General features: G+C 35.2%; 1 protein-coding gene across 1 annotated transcript in view; it reads left to right on the forward strand.

Moving 5' to 3' along the window:
• The window catches only part of LOC127546497 (XK-related protein 6-like), a 77,505-nt gene that overhangs the window by 20,950 nt on the left and 36,005 nt on the right, over positions 1-20,550 (forward strand). The window lies entirely within an intron of this gene.

Consider the following 20,550-nt stretch of genomic DNA (forward strand, 5'->3'; position numbering starts at 1 on the left):
AAGCTGGATTTTAAAGTGGTATATGCAAAGTGCCAACCTACATTAATTAACAAATTATGGTAGACTAACCTTACTTCCTTATTTTGGGAGCATAGAGGTGCAGCCAGGATTAAAAGATGAGTAGAATGCTCTGGATATATTACTTATATGTTGACAAAGCTTTTGATAAAGTATCTCTTTGAACAAATAGAATAGAGGAGAATACAATCAAATGTATTCAGAACTAATTGGTTGTTGGAGGCTGTCCTCTGAGGGAGTATTTTAGGATTCTTTGCTTGTGCTTTTTAACATTTTTTTCTATGACTTGGATTAAGGCATAGATAGTAATGCTTATTAAATTTACAAATGACACAAAGCTAGAAGAAATTGCTTTCAGACTGGGTGATTGTCAGGATTCATAAGGATTTTGACAGGCATCTAAATCAACAAAATTTAATAGGAATAAGTGAAATTTAAATGGGTACCAAAAAGTCAACCTTTCTCTGCTGTTGGAGGAAGTATGGCTAGATAGCAATTTTGGAAAAAGACCTGGGGATTTTAATGAACTTCTTTACAACACTAATTTTACTCTTGACTTTCTGTTCTCCCTTGTCCCATTAGTGTTTTCATATTGAAAGTTTCTTTCACCCCTTTCACAATGAAAGTTTGTTCTGCTCTTTTGGCTCTATTCTCTTGATTAGGACATTACATCCAGAATCTCCATTTTGAGGAATAGTCATCCATGTGGGCATTGCTTCATTCCTTTTCCAGCTGTGCTTCTGAGTTTTTCATCCCATGTATTGCCTTTCTCATTACAATGAAAATTCCTTGATGACCAGGACTGTCTTTGTGAATATAGTGTTTGATATAGTTCTTAATGCTTAATAAATGCTTAGTGAATTGACTATGTATTCAATCAAAATCGGCATTATAATATAAAAGCCAGCAAAGCTAATCAAGTATCGGCTTGCATTCGGAGAAGCATAGGAACAAGGAATTGTATAGTATAGATGTTCTATAGTATAGAACAAGGAATAGTATAGTACCATGATACTCAGCCCTATATTAATTCACATTGGTGGTATTGCATGTGTATAAACTAGAAAGTTACTTAGAAAAGGTCAACCAGGATGGTGAAGCCTTGAGACATTGTCACTTAGGTAGATAAAGCAATTAGTAAGTATTTCTAATAGCCCTAGACTGTATGTATTAAGCCTTAGGGTTGCAAATACTTTCAAGCTAAGCTGTTGCGCCTAAGCGTTTTATATTCCCATCCAGGAAAGCAAAAGGGAGGAAGGGATAGTTTGGAAATGTTATGGAGACTTGGCCCCTGGCAAATTGAACCTAAAAGTTACCTTTCAGAATTTAAGGGATTAATGGAGAGGAGTTAATGATGATGCCAGAGAGAGAAAATGGTATGAGGAGATTGCTCTGTTGGCAATAGAGAGATCTGACTTCCAGAAAAATAAAGAAATATAGAAGGATAAATTGAAGGAACTAGGCATTTATTTTGGGAAAGAGGGTATAATAACTTTATTCAAGTATGTAAAGAACTCTTTATACCCAGAAGGTTAATACATCTAGAGGATGTTATAACCAGGAGCAAGAGTTGGAATTTGCAAAGAGGCCAGTGGAGGCTAGAAGTCACAGAAAATTTGATAATAATTAGAACTTCCAAAAGTGAAATGGGTTGCCTGGAGAGCTGATGCTTCCCATTCTTGGAAGTCTTCCAAGGAGAAGGTAGATGAACACTTGATGGTCATGTTATAGTGGGAATTCTTTGCATGTAGGAACAAACTGGATGGTTGTTGACTTTCATTCCAACTTATGAATTCTGAATCTCTAATTCTTATCTTTATTATCCTATAAATCCCTAGTAAAATATATCTAGCCTAGGGATCCCTTAATTAGAAAAAAAAAATTAACACACACACAATATGTGTGTGTGTGTTAACATTACCAGATTTTCTTCCACTATTACTCCTCCTGCTTCCTCCCAGAGAATCATCTCATATAACAAATAATTTTTTAAAGAGGGCAAAAAAGAGGAAGGGGGGGGAATCAATAAAAATTATGAGTGCATTAAAAAGTCTGAAAATATCCACATTTGTGGATTTCCAACCTCTGCAAAGGAGTTTTTTTTCTACACTTAATGAAGAATCTTATACTTGTATGTTTCACTTCCAGATCAATTCATTCTTGGGACTGACTCCACCTCCTCACCAGCAGTCTTGTCTTGCCCAGTCTCTGCCTAAATCCCTATTTCATGAGGGAAACCACCCATACAAACTTCACTCTCAACTCAACTTATTCTTTGGGCTTCTCTACTCCTTACTAGTAGCTTTGCTCCATTGGAATGGAAACTCTTTGAAAGTAAGGGCTACTATTTTCTTGTATTTGTATCCATATCCCTTGACAGTGTCTTGTCACATAGTATAAATGTTTAATACATGAATTTGGTTCTACTTCACATCCCTATACAGCTCCTTGTTCTGCCTGCCTCTCCCCATTCCCCCCATGTCCCCTGCCCCCTTGTTTTGTACTCTTATTATTCCAAAGATCATTCAGTGAAAAAAAGGAAATGAAATAAGCATATCTAAAAAAAAAAAACCCAAAATAGTGTACACAGTGACTATATAATATAAATGGAAAGAATTCTCTCCCTTTTCAAATATAAATGATTCAGGAATAGTGTTAGCTTATATATCATTGTTTTAATTTCTAAATTTGAAGATAACGCTTCAATTTAGTTTTCATATTCAATTCAGCTCTTCCATCTTATGTGTTTGAGAGGAAAAATAAAGTAGTTGGTCAATATGAGAAGAGAGATGCTGGCTCATAACATGAGATTGATATGTACCTTGTTGGAAGGGGGAAGAAATAGTCATAGCAGAAGGCCTATTGTTTTGACTTGTGCTTGCAGTGATTTTGTATTAGGTCACTTGCCCTGTTCCCACATGATAGTGAGTAAATAATACTTCACCTTTATTTAGGGCAAGTCTTTCATGGTTAATTATTTTCCCTAACAAATTTTAATTAAAAAAAAAATTGTTTTCTGGGTTCTGCTAACTTCTATGTTAGTTCTTGCAAATCCTACTGTTTTCTCTAAATGCATTCCTTTTGCCATTCCTTTCTTCTCATTAATACTCCATTATGTTATTGTTAGTAGATAGTAGCTCATTTTGTTTCCTTTGTTTTTCCTTGTTATAGCAAAAAAGGCTGTTATTATTTTTGTATGTATTTGTCCTTTTTCTCTTTGATCTCTTTTGATATTATTCCTTATAATAGTATTACTGGGTGAAAGGGAGATACGCGAAGTTTAAATTTTGGTGGGGTGTGGTTTTAGATTGCTTTCTGGAACAGTTGGACCACATTACAGCTCTACCAAGATATTGTTGTGCTCCAGAGATTGTCATTTTCCTTTTTTTGTCAAGTGTTTTACAGCTGTCAGTGTTTTTGGCTGAAAAATATTCCTTAAAAGTGCAGTGATGTTGAGGGAGTAAAATATATAAAAAGATAGACTCTTAGATTTAGATCTGACAGATCACTGAGGTCATCTATCCTTTTTTACCTTCTTTTGCATGAGGAATTCCAGGGGGAGTAAGTTACTTATCTAAGGTCATATAGATAGTAGAGGTAGAATTTGAATCCAAGACTTCTGACTCAAAAGCCATTTTGCTTTTTACTGTTTCATACTGTGAGAGCTAATAATTTTAAATCTCTTTGAAAATTTTGAATATTTCCATGTACATATGCTGGAATTTATAATGTGGAAATTGCCTCGTTTCCTGTTTTATCTTATTGTCTGTCTCTACAGTTAATTAATTAAATTAAAAAATTCAAATTAACAATTAAAAAAACAAAAAAAGATAACAGATCTGTATATAAGGGTAAATGAACAGAGAAAACAGTATCATGAAAACCCAGAGAAGACATGTAGAATAGAAAAGGGTAATCAATGGTGTCAAATAATGTGTAGAGGTCGAACAGGAATAAGGATTAAGAAATATGGCAGTTGAAAGAGCATTATGTAACTGCTGAAAACAGTTTTATTTGAGTGGTAAGGTTAGGAACTGCAAAACTTAATAATAGTAATAGTTAACATTTATATGCAGGGGTCCTCAAACTTTTTAAATAGGGGGCCAGTTCACTGTCCCTCAGACTGTTGGAAGGCTGGACTATAGTAAAAACAAAAAATTTGTTTTGTGGGCCTTTAAATAAAGAGACTTCATAGCCCTGGGTGAGGGGGATAATTGTCATCAGCTGCCGCATCTAGCCCTCGGATCGTAGTTTGAGGACCCCTGAAGAGCTTCCTTTGTGCAAAATGGAGGAAGGGATAAGGAAGTCTTGGAATCAGTATGATCTAGGTTCAAGTTTTTGCCTCTCTCACAGTCAGACTACATGAACCTAGGAAAGTCCATGTCATCAGTGTTCAGGAATCTCTCATATATAATATAAATTGCAGATATGTGGTAGAGGGAATTCCCTACACCTATAAGAACTCAATCAGCAAGTATTTATTTATAAGCCTTGCTTCATACCAGTTCCATTGTGTCTGGTGCCAGGATTTCCCTTAAGGAGTTTACATTTATCTGGGAGGGAGCTAAGGGAAATAAACCTGCAAATGCAAATTATTTAAAGAGTGAAATAGAAAATAATCTTTGAAAATTGGGGGAGGGAAGGAGTCAGATGGATCTATAAAACTCTGGGAGGTGACATCTGAAATGTTTGGGTTTTTAAAAATGAGTAAAACTGCTTTAACTTAGCTTCATCAAATATTTTTAAGTAGGAGAATAGGAAGCGGGGTACTAAAGGTCAGGGCTATAATATACAAAATAATATATCCCCTGAACGTGGTTTATTAAACAATGGTGAGCACAAATTGTTCTCTGCCATTTCATAGCTACTTTGTTGCTTGAATAGAGGAAAAGAATAGAGTTTCTAATGATAATAATCTTCTAATAATTAGAATATTTTGCATTCATTAAAAAAAATCTATTTGGGTAAGTACTAGCCATCAAAAGATGTTAGAAAATAGTATTTATGCAGCAGCTGGCAGCTACTAGTGTTCATGAATGTATATTGTGATCAGCTAGTAAAAGTATTTCATTAGTTGGATGTACAGTTTGATTTCCTTATTGCTGCATGAGTAAGTCCTTTGAGCAGCTGCTTTGGAAGGCATGTATAATAAACATTTCTCCACTTGTTTTAAATATGTAGCTGTTATTGTTGGAGAGTATTAACTTACCATCTGGCACAAAAGAAGAGCCTTAGTAGAGCTTAAATCCCTCCATGTGTTGTTGATATAATTTGAGGTATTTATTTATTGTCCACTGAGGACTGATAATTGATAGATGTTAGCCTTTTGGTTTCATAGGCAGATAAGATCATTTCTAGCAAATGGACTATTTGTGGAGTAAAATTGATAAAAATGTCTTAGACTGTAACTGCATAGAAATTAGTTTCTTTTAAAGTTTTAGTCATTCCCAACATTTTTAGTATGAATATTCTTTAAAATCTTAAAATATTTGCAGAACTCTATCTGAAAGTAGCATCACTTAATACTTATTTTATTTAGAAATTAAAGAATAACAAAAAGCAACTGTGAATTCAGTAGAGCATTTAAATTAAAATGTATTATTCCAACTTCCCTTCCTGTCTTAGAAAAATAACATTTTTTAATTTACAAATTAATTTTTTCATTTGTAAAAGGTAAGTTTTCTTATTTATTGAATTATTTTTGAATTTGTGGACCTCTTGCACTAGCTTTCTTCAGGAATCCCCTCTTCCCCCATTATCAGCATCCTTTCTATTTTATCTTTATTAGAATGAGGGGGAGGCATATTGAGCTAAAAAATGGGAAAATATCCCGGAAATAAATATTAACTGATCATGTATTGGTCAATCACCAAACATCTTTCCCTTCTAAAGCATCTGATTATAAAGGTAAGCTTTCTTGTCCAACTTTCAAGTAAATGGCAATGCAGCTAACTTATTTACTATTAGATAATTCAAACTGTGACTTGGAGAGTCCATAGTTAAATTACTTTCTGGTTGCTTTGTGATGAGTGTTACATTGTTGGTTTTTACTTGGTACTTTCAGTCTTGCTTTTTTTCTTGATTCTTAGAAGACAAGCAAATATGGTTAGTGAAACAACAATACATCCTGGTTACAAGATAAAAATAAAATTTTATAGTTAAAATGCACTGATGCCAGTTTTTCCTCTCATTTTTATGTATCCTCTTTGGCACTCAACTAAAGGATATACCAATCATTTTATGTGTTTGTATATGAAATATATGCATAATAATGAAATAAATTTGACTTTGGAAATTTATCTCATTGCACGAAAGATCTCTTTAAGTGTTTTTAAAGCATATTATGCCTTTATAAGATTAGGGTAAAAGATAAAATTATTTTTCTTAGTACTGATTTCCTAGAGACAAAATTTCATTTTAATCATAATATTAACAAAATTTGTCTTTGTCTTTAGAGTTTGCAGTGGAAACACTTAGGGGCAAGCCCATTCTTAAGGCCTTAGATTGGTCATCCACATTGATTGATTATCTGGAATACTCACTTATTTCTATTTCTTTAATCTATCCATTCTCTATCTTAAGAGATTCTTTACTTAATTGATCTTGTGACTTTTGACAAGCTAGACTTGAAAAATGCAAAATGCATTTTTAATTTTAAGCTTTTAATTAAAAACAAGGTAGTTTACCTAGCATTTCTTCAGTTTCTAGAGTAACCAAACTCAAGTACCCAGAAGTAGCATTAGGATGTCATCCTTTGAGGATGAATAAAACTTCATATTTTTCCAATATAAAAAGACTCTTCGAAGACAGATGAAATGGAAAGTAAATGTTTGTTTTAATTACATGTAGAGATTTTTACACCTGCATGGAATATTTGAGTACTAGGTTCAGAAGACCTCGGTGGAAAAGTTTGACTCTTGAGACTCTATTGGATGTGTGACCAAATCCAAGCCCCCTTCACATCTCTGAGTCTTAGTTTTCCTCTTCTGCAGAGCAAAGGAGTTGGTCTAGATGACTTCTGCTGTCCCTTTGTGCTCTGTCTCTATTTCTTTGCTGAACACCTGGAATAATCATAATGTGAGAGGACACTCATTAGACCTGTAAATAATTGTGTTGTGTATGCAGAGATAATCTCTTCTTCAGCAATAGTTTAATAATTTATAGGCTATAACACTTAACTCTGAACACTTATACAGTATACACATGGAAGAGTACTACTAAGAATTTTCAGTTTTTGTTTTCATCCTTACACATACTATGAATACAAAAGAATACATCACTTATCCTCTTGTCTGGTTTTAGTATCAAAGAAAACCCATTTGGTATATAGTATTACCACAAATTTTACTTGTCATAGGAAATGCTCTACCATGGCGAACTTCTGCATGTGTGATGGTATGAAAATGAACAGCTATTGAGAGACTTTACTTGTCTCACTGGCAATCACTGCATTACGTAGTATTTTAAAGCAATGCTATATCTTTACTGTTATGTATTATTGAGTGACATTAATGTTAGCCTGTTTTCCCTGTTAAATATGTAATTTGTAAATAGTTGGGCATGTTGTGACTTGTGTATCATTTGGGGGGGTGGTCTTTTTTTAAATAGGAATATGTGACATGAAAACCAATGTGGTAAGATATGATTTGGTACATACACAGTTTTGTGGTACTAAATCTTTTGTCTAAATTGAACTTCATTTGTGTACATCACTTATCCTTATTGAGGATGCAGATAGATTCTATGTAGTTATAAATAATTCATAAATATTGAAGATTGAAATCATCTGGAGGAGCATTAAACAGTGACTACATATATATATATAAAGAGAGATATATGTATATATCTATATATCTGTATCTTCCTGTTTGGAAATCTTAACAATGTAGGAAAAAGTAAGTTAGAAAAGATGTATCTATTACTTACTGTCAGAAGCATTTGTTCTTGCTCTTATTTGGTAATTAGAAATGATTGTTTTAATTAAAGAGTTATGATTCTTGGATTCTATGAATTCACAAGTAAGGGGATTTTTGATGAAGGTCCAGCAATTTTTGATATTTAATAGAATTCAGTTAATTTTTAGTGTCACTTTAGATTTTTAAAAATTGCTCTTTTTCTCTAAAAAGTATATTGAATGAGGAAGCTTAATTAAGTTTTTGGAGAATTATCATTAACTCATTATGGGTTGAGGACTATTGTTTATTGTGTTATGCCACAGTTTTCTTTTATTGTCCTGATTCAGTTTCCCTAATTATCCTCAGTCATGCCTCAGTTTCTCTGCTTCTCAGTTCTGCAAAACCTCCCCTCTTTCTTTATCAGAATAATTGATAAGGATAAAAGGTCTTATGTTTTAGAATATCAGAATGCCTCTCCTCATCCCAAGCTATTGAAATGTCAGATACTGTCTTATCAAAATGCCTCTCCCCATGTCTCCCCATGTGCCTCCCCCGATTATATAATCCCATCTCAGGTGGCTCACCCTACCCTGTCAAGAGTGCCCTTATGCTCTCAGTACCCTGACTCTGCCCCTGCCTCAGTCTACCCTCTGTGTCTGAACCGCATGTATATATGTCATTGAGAACTCTGACTGTGGGCTGGATTCTTGGAGACAGTAGTCTCATTCAGCCCTGGGACCAAACATGGAGCCATTGGTCCCAGGATATCTCTCCATTTAATAAATTATTAAATACTCTCTAATTTCTATCTTGCTCAGTTTCTCCAGCATTACATTTGAACAAAGAATAGTGAAAAAAGCCTGGAGCTTGAAGGGAAAAAACCCAAATGATAAATCTTGACTCTGTCATTCAAGGCGCAAGATCCTCTAGCAAGTCATGTAGCTTTATCTGAGCTTCAATTTCCTCATTTGTAAAGTAGGGAGAGTAATGCTCTCTTGCTAATTTCAGGATTGTTTGATGATCAGAAGGAAATAAGGCAATAAGTAAGTGTTTGAAAAAATTGTAAAATAGTGTAGATGTATAAGGTTGTAGCATTAGCATTATTTTGCCCCAACTCTTAAATTTCCTCTTTCCTCTTTCCCCTTTCCCACTTTTCTCTCATTCCCATCATAGATTATAAGTAGTGAAAGAAATTTTGGCATAAAAATTAAGAAATAACTAAGACCATGGGAAAATGGAAAAAAAAATAGGGATAATTAGATTTGGTGTCTTCCTGTCACTGCTCTTTGTGGTTTATACTTTCCTTCTTTCCCTCCCCCTACTCTTTTTTCCAATTAAGTATTCTACAGTTATTTAATGGTTAGAAACATTTTACAAGAGCTCTACCCGGGTCTGTTCCATTTGTTTCAAAATGCATTTTTTGCTAATCTGTCAAAGTTTTGTAACTATGCTAGATTTCCCAATTGAAATAATTTATACTGAAGTTTAAGTACCTAATTAGGCTTACTTCTGTAAGGGATTAGTTCCTTTTTAAAGCAATAACTTATTAAAGGGAATCATCTAGTTAAAATATTTTGGGGGAAGAGAATTTTGAGGAGCTGGGAACATCCATGTGTTTCTTTCCATTTTGGTCTTTAATACTATCCAAAGACAAAAAAAGGGTCCAGATACAGAATATCTTCGTCTTTTTGATGAATTAAGTTAAATTCAATTAAAAATTTATTTAGTGCTAATTAGGTGCCAAGGCATTGCTTGGGGAATTGGAGAGATAAAAATGACATTCTCTCCTCAAGGAGCTTATATCTTTATTAAATTGGAAAAGAAAGAATAAAATTATCCTGTTGTTGTTTTATGAAGTATTGGCCTTTCCTAATATTTCACTTTTAAAATTATAAAAAAATATATTTTATTTCCCACATTCGGGATCCACCTGTTGATAGTGAATGTCATTTATCCTAGAAACATAAATTTAGGTTTTAGAAGATTTTAGAAAGAAGCCCAGATTGACTGTGTATTTCTCACGGAATCAATTTCAGAGGTTCCTAATTACCCCTAAATAAACTCTTCTGTTTGTTTAGGTTATTTCAGTTTGGGCCTATTAGAATGTATGCTGGCTAGAAATAGGGATTGTTTTCATTGTATATGTCTTCAGCCTCTCAAACGATGCCTGGAACATGTTTAAATTATCATTGATTAATTGACCTTAGAGGCCATCTAGTCCCACTCATACATAAACAAAAAAATTCTTCTGTAGCAGAGATTTTTAATCCTAGGGTCAGTGAACTTATAATCATGTTCATATTTCAGTATATTTTGTAATTCTATGCATTTTATTTTTTGCATGTAAAAACATTATTCTGAGGAAGGAATTTAGAAATTTCATCAGAATGCCAGAGGGGTTCATGTTGCAAAAGAGATTAAGAATCTTGAATACCAACAGCTGAAAGGAATATTCTGCTTTTGTTTGAACTCTGTCTCTACCCCATCTCTCCTATTATCTCTCCCAGGAAATCCATTCCACTTTGAGATAGTCCTATTTGTAGAAAGTTTGTCTTTATTTCAAGCCTAAGTTTGCCCAATATTTTAGTTCTATCTCTTGGGACCAGGATGATCCCTAAGGAGTAGGAATTAAATCTAATTCCTTATGTGATATCTCTTCATTTATATATAGATAATTGTCATGTCTATTCTATGTTTTTTCTCTTATTTGTCTTTTTCTTTTCTCCAGGTCCCCATAGGAATATCATTTAGCAACTGTGTGGTGAATGACTTGGAGACGGGAAAGACTTGAGGCAGGGATATCTGTTAGAAGGTTATTACAGTGGTCTTGATAGGAATGATAAGGACTTGAACTGGACTGGTTGCTGTGTAAGTGGAGAAAAGGGAGATGAGTGGGAGATAAATTGTGCAGGTAGAATCAACATGCCAACTGAATGAATGTGAAGATGAAAAAAGAGTTAAGGAAAAATCTGTGTGAGTAAAAGGATGCTGCTTTTAGTGGAGATACTGATATAAATGTTTTTGTTTGTGTGTTTGCACAAAACAGTGAAAAGTGAACCATAAAGAACTGATGAGATTATTTAGAGAGAGAAGAGAAGGGGTTTAGGACATAGTTTGTGCTATTAGAGAGCTAGTAAAAAAAATAGGGTTTCCAAGGAGGAACTAGGTGATCAACAGTTCACAAAGATAAGAATTAAGAAAGGCCCTCTCCAGATTTGGCAATTAATTATTTGATAGTTTCTTCATGTGTGACCTTATTGAAGTGATATACCCAGACTTTCACAATTAATGAGTCAGAAGCATGACTAGTTTTTGGCTCCAAGTCCTAATCTTGATTTTCATCGTCAGATAATATATTTAGAGAGAATGCATTAGAAAACTAGGGAGTGATATGAGAAGTATAGAGCTGAATGGATTTAGGAATCTCTTAGTAAGTAGACCATTCTACTACTACTCAGTGAAATGGAACCTCATGATTGCTTCTTATACTGCATGGGTTATATACCCCACATTTAACTCGACATTTTATACTTGCTTCTGTCTTCCAACATTAAGCAAAACTCAGTGTCCTTTAAAATAATATCACAAATCAGAGACTGCACTACTGAAATTAGGGTAACAAACACAAGTTTTCTTCTACTTCCTCCTTTTGTTATCCAATAACTAGCCAAGGAGTTTACAAACAAGTCTTAGTGATTCTCTGTGGGGGGAGAATGAACATCAATTAACATAATTTGAGGTATCAAAATATAATGGAAGGAACCCTGAATTTGGAGTCAAAGAATCTGGGTTCATATCCCAATATTGCAGTTTATCTTCTGTGCTACTTTTGGGCATATTACTTGTTACTTAATCTTTGGGCCTCAAGTTTCCTCAGTCACACAATATGATAGTTAAGGTGAATGATCTCTTAGGTTCCTCCCAGGTCTAAATCCTGTGATTGATCTATTTAAAAAAAATGAGTAAAAAGAATAAGTAGGAGTTGCTGGAACAAGAGCCTCAACACCAGAAGTGGAAAAAGTACAGTAAGTGGTAGCAGTAATTGACCTTATTCATAGCATTGCTGCTTTGACACACATTTGAAAAGTGATACTGTAAAGGATCAGAGAGCATCTGGCTCTGCTTGAGTTGCTTTAAACTTCACTGCCATGCCTGAATTGAAGTAGAATCCTGTGGTAAGATTGACTTTCAGGACATGAATAGATAGACCCAGCAGGAAGGAAGCTGAGCTGAGCTATTCACTTTCCTCTCCCAACATAGACTAAGAGTATACGTGATGATAAGGGATCCTCCTGACTAATTTTCCTTAGTTTTTCCATTCAGAAGGGAATTTCTAAAGTTTGAACAGAGGAGCAATAATCAGGTGGGAGAGAGAGATCTTATTTTTGACATCTGTTTAATACTTTTGTTGCACATAGCAGAATGTAAATTTCTGTGGGGTTACAGTATGATTTTATTTAAAACAAAAGTGAAATTTAAACATTTTATTAAAAATGGAAGTCTATAACGGGTCCATAAAATATATATATTTATCTTTTCCTATTTGAAAAAGAAAGTGAAACTAAATGATTGATCAATATCTGTTTGAATGAATTTCTTCATATCACATAAACTTCAAGAAATAATTATGACCAGGGAAATATCTAGTATGGGCAATAGTCTTTAAATATTAGCTTGTTATGCCCATAGAAATGGCAAGGATCTAAGAAACAAACTCATATTATTAGCTTATGAAGTATTTGGTCGCTATCAGTCATATCTCTCCAAGAGCAATACTTGTAATGCTTGGAAAAGTAAGCGAGTGTCTCCTTATTGATAATAAGTTGGTCAGGGTTGGCTGTAGATAAAATGATTTATCAAGTAGGGTGTAAGAATGAGAGTGGTAATGTTAAAATGTTGTTGGTATTTGGAGAGAAAAAAATGGAAAAATTGATTTGGGAATCTTCCTCTAGACATCATTTACACACACACACACACACACACACTCTCTCTCTCTCTCTCTCTCTCTCTCTCTCTCTCTCTCTCTATATATATATATATATATGTAATGTGTGTATAGTGTTTTTTAAATTAATTTTTTTATTTTTAGCATATTGTAATGGTATTAAGTTTCACATTAAGTTATATTGATTTTTATTAGAGAATCATTTATACTGAAGATTGTTTTCAGTTTACTAGATTAATGACAGACCTTTCTGTAATGTTTTCAATTCTTAATTATTAAATAGTTTAGTATAGCTTCTGGCATCTAGTAGATCCTTAATAAAGAATGCTTGAATGATAGATATTTTACTATGACTGGGGAAGAAAACGTTACTTCTTTAGTAGATTTTCCAGTTTTCATTGTACTGTCCTAGTAATCTAAGAGTTTTCTTTTCTTTTTAGGATTTTTCCATCATAATAAACTATTTGGAATTTTCAGCTAGATGCTTATATGCAACAACTGTTTTTGCTTCAGTATGAGGAAATGCAGTTTTTTTTTTTTTTTTTAATGCAGTCTTCAAATGTCAGAAACCTTGCAGGGGTCCTCAAATCATGCCCTCAGGCCAGGTGCAGCAGCTGAGGAAGTTTATCCCCCTCACCCAGGGCTATGAAGTTTCTTTATTTAAAGGTCCACAAAACAATGTTTTTGTTTTTACTATAGTCCGGCCCTCCAACAGTCTGAGGGACAGTGAACTGGTCCCCTATTTAAAAAGTATGATGAAAAAAAATACTTCTTCAAAGTATTATGCAGCTTATCAAATGCCAGCCAGCATTCCCCTTCTTTTAAATTTTAGACTCGGTTGATTGTTCATCTGCTGTACTTGTTTGTCTGCCATCTTGTATACATATACATATGGATTAACTTGGTGGGCTGCTTATTCAAAAGAATATGATAACACATAAGTTAGAAACTTATTCCATATATGTCACCTAGTGATCTAAAATATGAGAGCCTTGAACTCCTGGTATTATGACCAGCGTGGCCATAATCAGGGAATGGATGCAGTGGCATCTTTGGGGTTTGAAACCTATAAAATGTTACCTGTTTTTAAATGCATACTAAGTTCATTCATTAATTTATTTGTTGATTATAAGAAAATCAGAATGCATTGCATACTAAGTTTAGGAGGGATGACTTGATATCAACAGTGAAGGGCTGTGTCAGTAATGCATGTCTCATGAATACCAAATTAGGCTATTCATAAAATAAGAGGTAAATCTTATTACTGCTATCTGGTAGGAACCTGAGCTGGCCTGCCTCTTGAAAAGAAAGTTAACTTTTTAAATTCCCTGACTCATTGAAAAACTCATCTAGCTCTTTGATGGGGTAGCACAGTTCTGACCACTATTAATAGTTCATGGAATTGTCTTTATCAAAAGACCTTTTCTTGACTGAGACATTAAAAAGAAAAAGTACTGTTAGCTTTCTTCTGTTTTTACTTACTGTTAAGCCAGAAGAAAATTAATTTTCTGGAATTGTAGTAGTAACAAAGCTAGTAACATATTGTAATACTAGTAGAATCCTCTTTTTAATTGAATTTAATTCATACTTGCTTTCCGTTTGAATTGTGTAGCTCTGTACATTGTTGAAAAGGAGTGGGGTATATGTATCTTGGATAGGTGTATAGCAAGTCCTTGTTTATTCTTGGCATACCTCTTGAGTTACCACAACAAATAGTGAAAATGAACATCAGAATAGAAAGGTATCCTTTTTGGGGATTGAGAAGACCTTTCATTCCCTGTGGGGAATCTCTCTTCTCCCTGTGGGAGCCTTAGGTTTCCTGTTGGTATTATGGCTAGTTGGGACATAACCAGGAAATGAGTGCCATGGCAACTTTGAGGTTTGAGACCAATAAAATGTTTTCTGTTTGTATTTTGGGCCCCTGGATGCTCTGTTTTTAAATGCATAGTAGGCTTAAGAGGGTTCACTAATTATTAACAGTGAAGGGCCCACCACTTTGCTCCCTGGTTCTAGATCATTCCATCTTCTTCCTTCTATGTGCTAAAGATGCTAGGGAAAGTATATACATACTTGGAATATATCCTGGAATGAACAATGAATTAAGAAAACAAACTTTCAGAATTGACTAACAACACAGGTACTTTTTTGTAAGTTAAAATATTTATCATTGCATACCATTTGTGAAACAATCATATCTTTAAAGTCTTAAGGAATTTAAGACTATTTGGAAGTAACACTGAAGAAGGCTAATAGTATAATAATCACATGTGGCATTTATATAATGCTTTCAAAATTTAGTATTTACAAAAGCCTGTGAGGTAGGAGAGATAGCTATTGTCCTCATTTTACTGGATTATTGAGGAATCTGTGCTTTACTGGTAAGGGTCTTCAAGCAGGTCATATAGTTTGTAAGTAGAAATGGGATTAAAACTCAGGTCCTCTCTGTGTCCCATGTTGTTTCTATTCCACAGTTCCTCACATATCTCTAAAACTATATTATTTTTGTAACATATTTGGATGCACTATAAGATAAAATTTTATTTTTTATCTTTATAAAGAGTTGTTCATATTTTTAGGTTTTTACATATTATATTGGAAGTTCCATTCTTTTCCTTTGCTTTTCTGCTTTCGCCTTCTTTTCTTTCAACCTTCCCTCCCTTCTCCCCCAAACAGAGAAATGTTTGGTCTGGTAGGATGATATTCTGAGTACCTTATCAGTTAAAGAAATTTGATTGTTAACTTTAGGAAAGAGGAATAATAAAAGTAGGAGATAGACTTATTTGTTTCTTTTCAAAGTTTGTTTCTCAGTACCTGATTTTTATTCCCATATCCTATTTTCTATCCTCATTATGACAACAGTTCCCAGATTTCTACCTTTCTAGTATGTATATGGTTACTTTGCTTTTCTCCTGATTGATAATTTTATTGTTGCTTCATCCCCCCCACCTGCTCCCCGTAAAACAATGAAGAAAAAAAGTTTATTTTCCTAGATAACTCAAATCACAAACAATACACAAATGTACTTCGTTTTTTGTCTTCGGCTTCTCGGTCATGGACAATTTTTATCACTTTTTTAAAAGCATAGTTATAAATTGCTTTCCAGAATGGTTAGTCTAATTCACAACTTATTTAAGAGTGTATTAGTAGTGTTCTTGCTATCGCTCTTCTATCACATCATGGAATTCTTAGGCTTCTTCAAATCTCAGCTCAAATGCCACGTTCTGCAGCAAACGATGCTGTTTTGTATGTATTTTTATTTAATGCACTGTATGCATGTTGTTTTTTCCTAGTAGAGTATGAACTTCTTGAAAGATCAGGGAATATTTCATTTTTGTCATTGTATTGCTGTAGTGTCTGGGCTAGCTCTCTGGAGGGCTTCAGGATCACTCAAAATCCTTGGTCTTTAGGAGAAGTGAAGAAGGCAGGCAAGTTGCCACGTGGCTTGTCAAAGATGGATCCTGGAATCTGCAATCTGGAGCCTGAAGTCCTCTTTCCTCTTACCCTTTCTTCATGTGTCAGGGAATCCCATGATCCCTGCAAGTTTTTGAAGTCCTGCATCAGTCTCATTAAAAATTTTTGATGTTCATAAGTCAGTTGCCGTAACTGCCATGATCTTTTAGTGGTAGGCACAGTCAGCAACAAAACCACCTGATGTTTCTTAGGTCTTCAGCTCCATCTCTCTCCTATGGACAAGGCAAATATGGCTCGTTGGCACTCATCTGATTCCTTCTCCACCTGTAGAGATACAAGCAAACCCTCTCCCCCAAGCAGTTAACCTATCTGGTCCCTTCTATTCACCACTTCCTGGATCTCTCCACATTACCTGGTGATTATTTAAAGATAGTGGAGCTGCTCACACTGGACACTGCCCTTCCCGTGGGTTATAAAACCTGTCTGCCGGAGCCAGTGCATCTTTATCAAAAATAAAAAAAAAATAATGGTATAAAGAGCTAAATTTAAAAATTCTCTACAGTTACCTGTGGCTCCCCCTTTCTTTTGTTTTTGGAGCAGCGTCTTAATGTCTCTGTTTCTTCTCTCTATTATTGTCTATCCTTGAAGATTAAAAGGTATGTCAGTGGTGTGTAAAATCTTGTACTGTGCACAAAAGTGTGCAAAATGTTTAGCAGTATATGCAGGTCCATTATCTGTTTTTATTGTTTGTGGCACACCCATGATTGCCAAAGCTTGTATAAGGAATTCAATGACCACTTGGGCTGTCTCTTACTGCTGATATTGCAAAAGTAAATCATAAAAAGGTGTCTACTACAACATGGATAAAAGACAGAAGACCAAAAGATTTATAATGGGTCACATTCATTTGCCAAATTTCATTGGGTCTTAAACCATGAGGGATCTTCTCTGGAGGCAGTGTAGGAGCGTGGAAAGGAAGGCAAGCTGTATAGGTTTTTACGATGATCCTAGCTTCCCAAATTGCAAATGTAAAGCTCGAGCACTGATGAGATTTAGAATGAGATTCTTGGGCTGCCTGAAATAAAGGAATATTGGCTAATATGTTTAGAAGGCTATCTGCCTTTGAATTTCTATCAAAAATAGGAACTGGAAGTCCACTATATGAGTGGACATGCAAGATATAAATCTTATCTGGATGCTTTCTCACTTACTTGCTCTTGAAGTTCCTTAAAGAGCTGATATATATTAGAAGCTACAAATTTTATCTGGGCTGTGGCAATTCTTTTTGCCATGCCTACTGAACAGGCTAAATCAGATACTATATTTACATCTCCTGGATAATAAGAGAGCTAGAATGATTACATACAATTCATTCTGCTGAGTGGACTGAAAAGGAGTTCTGACTACTCTATATAAAGTTAAGTCATGAGAGTATACAGCACAAATGTTATGTTTGGATGCATCTATAAAGATAGTTGGTCCTTTAAGAGGAACTTTAGAAACCTTTTCTTCAGGAATCCATCACCAATTATGTAATAGTCATGTTATCTTTAATGGAGACTTGTGTGTAAAATTGGAGCCATGGCTAATAAATTTGCCACTCTGGGATGATTTCACATCATACATTTATTTGTGCATTGGTATAAAAGGTGTATATCTTGTCAGGTCTTATCCCAGATAATTGTACTACTTGCTTAATGGGCTTCAATAAAATTCTAGCCACAAGTACTGGGTAAGGAATAAGGTTTTGTTCTGGTTGTGCTGGGAGGTCTACCCACTCTATCACACTGTCTCCTTGATGAAGGACTGCTGTTGGATGCCTCTTGTGTAGCAAAAACTGATATTTCCAAGGGTTTTTGAGTGACTCTTTCAACCACATTGGATAAAGCCAGTTCAACTTTTCTCAAAGCCTCTTGAGCTTCTTTTGTGAGCTGGCATGGTAAGTTTAAAGCACTGCCTCCCTTTAAAATGTTATATAATAGTTGTAATTGATAGGTAGTCAAGCCTAATACTGGTCGCATCCGTTGGATATCTCCTATCAATTCTGAAAGCCATTTAAGGTATTTAGCTTCTCTGTTCTTAAAGAAAGTTTTTGTACTGTAAGTGCCTTAGGGTATACTTCAAATCCTAAATATTGAAAAGGAGCATGTCTTTGAATTTTTTCTGGAGCTATATGCAATTTGTAGTTCCTTAGTGTTTCTGTGGTCTTTTGTAGACATGCTTCTAAAGAACATTTGCTTCTCAGGTGCACATCCCAAGATATCATCCATGTAAGGTAATAACATAACTTTTGGAAATGCTTTTATTACAGAAATAAGAGCAACAGCCACATGCATTTGGCTTATAGTAGGGTTATTTTTCATACTCTGTGGCAAAACTGTCCATCCATATCTTTTATAAGGCACTGAAAGGGGAAATCTTTTCATATCCTCCTCATCTAGAGGGATAGAATAGAAACAATCCTTAATGTCTATAACCCAAAGAGGCTATTCTCTAGGCAATTGAGTATGAGATGGAAGTCCAGGCTGAAGAGTTCCCATAATTTTCATCTGTTCATTTACTTTTCTTAAATCAGTCAACATCCTCCATTTTCCAGATTTCTTTCTTACAACAAGTGTAGAGGAATTCCAAGGACTTAGAGAAGATTGTAAGTGTCCTTGGTCAATTTGCTCCTGTACAATATCTAATAAGACCTGAATTTTATCGCTAGCTGAGGGCCACTGTTCTATCCACACTGGTGTATCAGTTTTCCTTTGGATAGGAACCGGTGAAAGTATTGGCAGGCCTTCAACAGCAGCCCTGCTTAAAAAACCAAAGTACTCATTTGTAATCCTAATTGTTGTAAAATGTCTCTTCCCCACAGATTGGTGGGGATTTTTTCAACTATAAAATGAGTAAAAACTCCTGTTTCACTTTCAAATGTCCATCTCAAAGGGGTGGTACTAACTTCAGTTGCTATTGATCCTCCTACACCAGACATGTAGGTATCTGCCTTAATCTTTGGCCAATGACTGGGCCAGTTGACATCTCTAATGACTATACGATCTGTACCTGTGTCTGTCAACCCTTCCAGTGGTATGCCATTTATATAGATAGTGAGCATAGGCCCGTCAGCTGTAACAGCTGCAGTCTAGAATATTCCTGGATATTCCTGGATTCTGTTGCTGGGAGTCAAAATCTGGGCAAATATCACTAGATTGCCTATTAGGAGTCTGTATCAGTAAACCTTTTGCTATTACTTCTCCGGGGTGATAGATCACACATTGTCAATCTGTATTAGGACTGGGATATTATCTACACATTCCCCAGTTTCCCACAGCAGTGTATGGATGAACACTGTTTTGTCAGCACTCTCAGGAAGTTAAATGGTCAAACGTACTATGCTTGGAGACAGGATCTATAGCCTGGACAGGGACAGAGTTCATCTCTCCAACAGATATTTCAGTAGTCCCAGCTGCATACAACTCTATTCTCCCCAATTGTAATCCCTGGGGCTCTGGGACTGGGGTCCTGGGCTCCCCATCCAGTTTCCCTGAATCAATCTACATTCTGATGCCCAGTAGAAGCCTCTGTTGCATTTTGGACATGGAGTTTTGTGTATTGTTCTCCCACCCTGTTTTCTCACTCTGTTTTTTTGTTTTGCCAATATTGAGCTTTCAGATGCATTTTACCACATTGAAAGCACTGATGAGTCTCTCTGAAGTCCCCTGCCAAAAGGGACTGTCTCCCCATGTTCAAATCTTGGGAAGTCTGAATCATATCCTGGCTATAAAAGGCATTTGTGCCCACTGTGGCACAGCGTCTTGTGATCTCTTCTAAAGGAGCATCCTTGCACAGTCCTAGTATAATTCTTTTACAAACCTCATTAGCATTTTCTTTAGCAAGTTGTCTTGTCATAATTTTTGTTGCTGCATTTTCACCAATAGTTTGTATGACAGCTGTCTGCAGACATCCCACAAAATCAGCAAAGGGTTCATTGGACCTCACTCTTACTTTCATGAAGGCTTCCCCTCTATCTTGTCTTCCTGGGAGGAAGCCCCATGCTTTGATGGCAGCAGAAGCAATATGCTCATATGCTGCTATGGGGTAATTAATCTGTGCTGAAGTGTCTGCATAAGGACCTATACCTGTTAATTGGTCACAGGTGATAGGTGTATTAACTCCAGGTTGTCTATTTCGTTGGGCTTGTATTCTACAGAGTTCACTATATTCAGAAAGCCACAAGTTTTGTCCAGGTTCTGAACATGTCCTTGCTATAGATTTCCAGTCACTAGGGGTTAA

This window comes from Antechinus flavipes, chromosome 2 (genome assembly GCF_016432865.1).
Source record: "Antechinus flavipes isolate AdamAnt ecotype Samford, QLD, Australia chromosome 2, AdamAnt_v2, whole genome shotgun sequence".
Classification (NCBI taxonomy): domain Eukaryota; kingdom Metazoa; phylum Chordata; class Mammalia; order Dasyuromorphia; family Dasyuridae; genus Antechinus; species Antechinus flavipes.